General features: G+C 44.2%; 1 non-coding gene across 1 annotated transcript; it reads left to right on the top strand.

Annotated features, from left to right (window-relative positions):
* The first annotated feature begins 1,768 nt into the window (after nt 1-1,768).
* Nucleotides 1,769-1,850, top strand: trnas-gcu (transfer RNA serine (anticodon GCU)). Its single transcript has one exon. It is a non-coding gene; the product is annotated as a tRNA-Ser (tRNA).
* Nucleotides 1,851-5,471: the final 3,621 nt, after the last annotated feature.

The raw sequence follows: 5,471 nt of genomic DNA, 5'->3' as shown, positions 1-5,471 counted from the left end.
GAGTGACGACGAGAAGATATTAAACTTTGTTCTATTCAATCTAGCTGTGATGAAGTTTGAATTTTTCTACCTTTTATAAACAGTATTTGAAGGGTCTCGGTAACAATGTTCAGTGTTGATGAGAGTGGGGTCTGGGTGAGAAGCTGCTGAGTGTGACAGGGTCAGGACTGGATGCAGGAAGTTCTCTGACAGTCTCCCTCTATCTCTCTAATGGGGTTGTGTTGATTTACGACTGGTAGATTTCATTTTACTTTTCTTATTTAGAGATACAGCCCCTTTGGCCCACCGAGTCTGTGCCAACCAGCAACCACCCATTTATACTAATCCTACATTAATCCCATATTCCCGACCACATCCCCACCATTCTCCGACCACGTACCAACACTAAAGACAATTTACAATGGCCAATTTACCTATCAACCTGCAAGTCTTTTGGAGGTAGGAGGAAACCAGAGCACCTGGCGGAAACCCACACAGACAGAGGGAGAACTTGCAAACTCCACACAGGCAGTACCCAGAACGGAATCCTGGTCGCTGGAGCTGTGAGGCTGCGGTGCTAACCATTGCGCCACTGTGCTGCTGTTGGTGTTTTGATAAATTAAGGAAGTTCCCTCCACCCATTTTTTTTGGACAGACAGTGTGGTATAAGGATGTAAAGGGTTAATGCTGAAGATAGTGGGATCAACCCCTCCCTCTGTCAGAGTGATGATGGAACAGTCACATGAGATGAAGTTTGGGAGAAGAGAGAGCAGCACCAAGGATGCTAGCTTAGCAGGCTTGATGAGTGTGTTGAGTATTGTGCAAATTAGAAAAGAGTTCTTAGTTCTTTCAGCAGGAACTGTGTCCAGAAAATATCGAGAAACTCACAATTTTATTATTCAGGAGTTGGAACACAGATATTAATTCCAAGTGACAGTTCTGTGACCAATTAACAAAAAAGGTAGTGAATAATATTGCTGACTGATTGAAATCCCCCAGTGAGGAGACAGTTAAACAGGTCATCTGTTGGGGCATCCTTCGATCCAAGGTTTCAGCAACATTTAATCTCCCTTTTTGGTGAAATTCTCTGTTATTTGCAACTTTTCTTATCAGCTTTGATGGGCGAGTGAAAAAACTGAAAAAATTGAACAGTTCCATCCTTTCTTTTCTTCCTTCTTCTCTTCTTTCCATCAGTTTCTCTTTTCTGTCCCAGATCAATATAATGATGAGAATCCCACTTTAATCTGCTGTTTCTGGTGTTTTATCCATTCCAATCAAAATTTCAACATTCCAATCAAATCTATTTGTTATTCCACAGTGTCTCTCCATGTGTTTTATTCTGTTGTATTCTATCACAGTCTGTTTGATGATCAATGTTACATCTCACTCTCTGTTCTGGTGAAGATCAGAAGCAGTGATATCTTTTTACACCACCCGACAAGTCGGCCTGAGGCTGTGCCTCGCTGATCATGTGGAGTTTAAGCAATTCTTCCGGTCAGTTGGTTCAGTTGTCATTTCATGAGAAATTCGGTCATCATGACTTCGTCAGTGACCTAATGGTTCAGGTGTCTGAATGATGTTAATCATGATGTGTTGAAATGATTGTATGTTCCAGTCTTTCCGTGGTGGCTTTTCACACTGAGTAGAAACGTGTTGGACATGGTCTGGAAATGTTTCACACCGCTCCATTCCCAAATTCATTGACTGACAGAAGATATATTTCCATCATTACACAGCTGGCTGCACAGCCAGAAACTGTGCTGAAGGTGACAGCTATGCATCTGCAACTGACAAGGTGGCTGAGAGGTTAAGGCGATGGATTGCTAATCTATTGTGCTCTGCACACGTGGGTTCAAATCCCATCCTTGTCGTTAGTTTAGGAGCTGTTTATGTTGGGTGAGTTTATGTGTAAAGTCAGCCTCGAAACCTGTTCTTGTCCATGTCCAGAATTGGTTATACTTTATTAAAATTGAGACAGACAATTGGAATTCTTCACCCAAACTGTACTGGAATGAAGATCAAATAGGGATCACGAAACGGAGCAGGATTTTTCCTTCCGTCCTTCTTTCCATCTTTACTTTCTCTCGATTTGCACCAAGTGAAAGACAAATGGGAAAAGCAAATGGCGAGGGAGCAGATGCAGCAAATTACCCTTTGGCAAGAAATTTATTTTCAAATCTTCTTGATAGATTAAGTGAGTGAGCAATGCTTTGGCAGATGGAGTTTAAAATGAGGGGTCATCTACTACCTACGATAGATCAGAGTGTTTTTTTGTAAGAGGTGAGATGTTAGAAATGGCTGAGGAGCAGAGACACGAATACTGAATTAATAAAAGCTAGTGGACTGGTAGAAAATAATTTAAAAAGTGAACAGAATATGAAGATTGGAACTCATGTTGCAGTGATATAAAGCTCTGTGCTCCTGAAGTAAATGTCCAAGCCCAGATTGTGGGGAATCTGTGGAGAGTGATTTGGTTTTTATTCATTCTTGGGTGTGAGTATCGCTGATAAGGCTAGCATTTATTACCCATTCCTATTGCCGTTGAGAAGGTGGTGGAGAGCTGCCTTCTTGAACTGATGCAGTCCATATGGTGTAGGAACACCCACAGTGCTATTGGGGAGGGAGTTCCAGGATTGTGACCCAACAACAGTGAAGAAATGGCGATATCGTTCCAAGTCAGGATGGTGAGTGTATTGGAGGGGAACCTGCAGGTAGTGAGTTCCCATGCATCTGCTGCCCTTGTCCTTCGAGGTGGTAGTGGTCACGAGTTTGGAAGGTGCTGTTGAAGGAAATTTGGCGAGTTGCTGCAGTGCATATGGAGATGGTACACACTGCAGCCACTGTTTACTGGTTGTGGAGGGATTGAATGTTTAAGGTGGTGGGTTAGGTGCCGATCAAGTGCGCTGCTTTGTCCTGGATGGTGTTGAGCTTCTTGAGTGTTGTTGAGTGGGATGTATTCCATCACACTCCTGACTTGTGCCTTGTAGATGGTGGACAGGATTTGGGGTGTCAGGAGGTGAGATACTTGCTGCAGAATTCGTAATCTCTGACCTGCGCTTATAGCCACAGCATAGATGTGACTGGTCCAGTTACGTTTCTGGTCCAGATGTTGATGGTGGGGGATTTAACGATGATAATGCTTCTGAATATCCAAAGGTAGATTTTATTTCTCTCTCATTGGAGATGTTCACTGCTTGGCACTTGTGTGGCCAGAAGGTTGCTTATCACTTATCAGCTCAAGCCTGAATGTTGTTCAGGTCTTGCTGCTTGCAGGCACAGACTGCTTCAGTATCTGAAGAGTTGTGAGTCATCATCTAACATTCCCACTTCTGACTTATGTTGAAGAGAAAGTCGTCAATGAAACAGCTGGGATGTTTGGGTCTAGGACACTACCCTGAGAAACTCCTGAGGCAGTGTCCTGGACTGAGATGATTGGCCTCCACGAACCACAACCATCTTGTTTTGGGCGAGGTACAACTCCAGCAAGTGGAGAGTTTTCCCCCTGATTCCCAGTGACTTCAATTTTGCTAGGGATCCTTGATGCCACACTCACTCAAGGGCAATCACTCTCACCTCTCCTCTGGAATTCCACTCTTTTGTCTCTGTTTGGAACAAGCTGCAATGAGATCATACAAACATAAGATCAGAAGAACTAATAGCAGGAGTAGGCCATTTGGCCCCTCGAGCTTGCTCCGCCATTCAATAGGATCGTGGCTGACCTGATCATGACCTCAACCCCACTTTCCTGCCTGCCCACATAACCCTTGGCTCTCTTGTAGATAGAAATCTTGAAGACATTCAATGACCCAGCCTCCACTGTTCTCTGAAGTAGAGAATTCCAAAGATTAATGACCCTCTGAAAGAAGACATTCCTTCTTAAATGAAAAACCCCTAAATCTGAAACTGTGTCCCCTAGTTCTAGATTCCACCACGACAGGAAACATCCTCTCAGCATCTACCCTGTCAAGCCCCCTCAGAATCTTATATGTCTCAATACTTTCACCTTTCATTTATCTCAACTCCAATGAGTATCGGTCCAACCTGCTCAACTTTCCTCATAAGACAACACCTTCATCACAGGAATCAATCCAATGAACCTTCTCTCAACTGCCTCCTATGCAAGTATATCCCTCCTTAAATAAGGAGACCAAAACTGCACACAGTACTCTAGGTGTGGTTTCACCAGCACCATATACATTTGTAGCAAGACTTCTCTACTTTTATATCCATCCCCCTTGCAATAAAGGGTAACATTCCATTTGCCTTCCTAATTATTTGCTGTACCTGCATGGTAACTTTTTGTGATTCATGTACAAGGACACCCAGATCCTTCTACACCGCAGCATTCTGTGATCTCTCACAATTTAAATAATATTTTCCTTTTCTATTCTTCCTTCCAAAGTCGATAACCTCACATTTTCCCACATTCTACCCTATCTGCCAAATTATTTCCTGGAGCTGAGAGACCCTGGCAGAACCTAAATTGAGCATCGATGATCAGATTATTGCTAAGTGTGTGGTGCTTGATAGCACTGTTGGTGACATCTTCCATCATTTTGCTGATGATTAATAGTAGACTGATGGGGCGGCAATTGGTCAGATTGGATTTGTCCTGCATTTTTTTTATGGAGAGGGCACACTTGGGCAATTTTCCACATTGTCAAGTAGATGCCCGTGTTGTAGCTCAACTGGAACAGCTTGGCTGAGGGCGCAGCTAGTTCTGGAGCACAAGTCTTCAGGACTAGAGCCGGAATGTTGTTCGGGCCCATAGTCTTTGCTGTATCGAGTGTCTTCAGCTGTTTCTTGCCATTATGTGGAGTGAAGCGAATTGGCTGAAAACTGGAAGCTGTGATGCTGGGGAACTCAAGAGGCCGAGATGAATCATCCACTGAGCAATTTCTGACTGAAGATGGTTTCAAATGCTCCAGCTTCACCTTTTGCACTGACGTGCTCGGCTCCACCAACATTGAGGATAGGGATGTTTTTGGACCCTCCTCATCTGGTTCGTTATTTAATTGTCCACCACCATTCATGACTGGTTACTTAGTTTCTCAGGGCAGTGTCCGAGGCCCAACCATCCTCAGCTGTTTCATTGATGGCTTTCTCTTCAACATAAGTGAGAAGTGGGAATGTTCGCTGATGATTCACAACTCATCAGATACTGAAGCAGTCTGTGCCTGCAGGCAGCAAGACCTGAACAACATTCAGGCTTGAGCTGATATGTGACAAGCAACATTCTTTGATCTGAACCTGAGGGAGATATCCGTGCGTGGAGTGGCGGGATGTATGGAGAGTGATTCTGAAGAGGGTTTCTGTACCTGGAGGGCAGAATCTGTGGAGAGTGGTCCTCAAAGGATGTCCCTGTCTGGAGATTTAGGAATTCTGAAGAGGGTCTCCGAGCCCATAGTGGTGGGATGTATGGAGAGTCATCCTGAAGTGGGTGTCCGAGCCTGGAGTGGCAGGATCTGTGGAGAGTGATCCTGAAGTGGGTG

Source organism: Heterodontus francisci, unplaced genomic scaffold, assembly GCF_036365525.1.
Source record: "Heterodontus francisci isolate sHetFra1 unplaced genomic scaffold, sHetFra1.hap1 HAP1_SCAFFOLD_337, whole genome shotgun sequence".
Taxonomy (NCBI): Eukaryota; Metazoa; Chordata; class Chondrichthyes; order Heterodontiformes; family Heterodontidae; genus Heterodontus; species Heterodontus francisci.
Note: the sequence above shows the minus strand (reverse complement) of the source record. Positions and strands in the feature narration are given on the sequence as shown.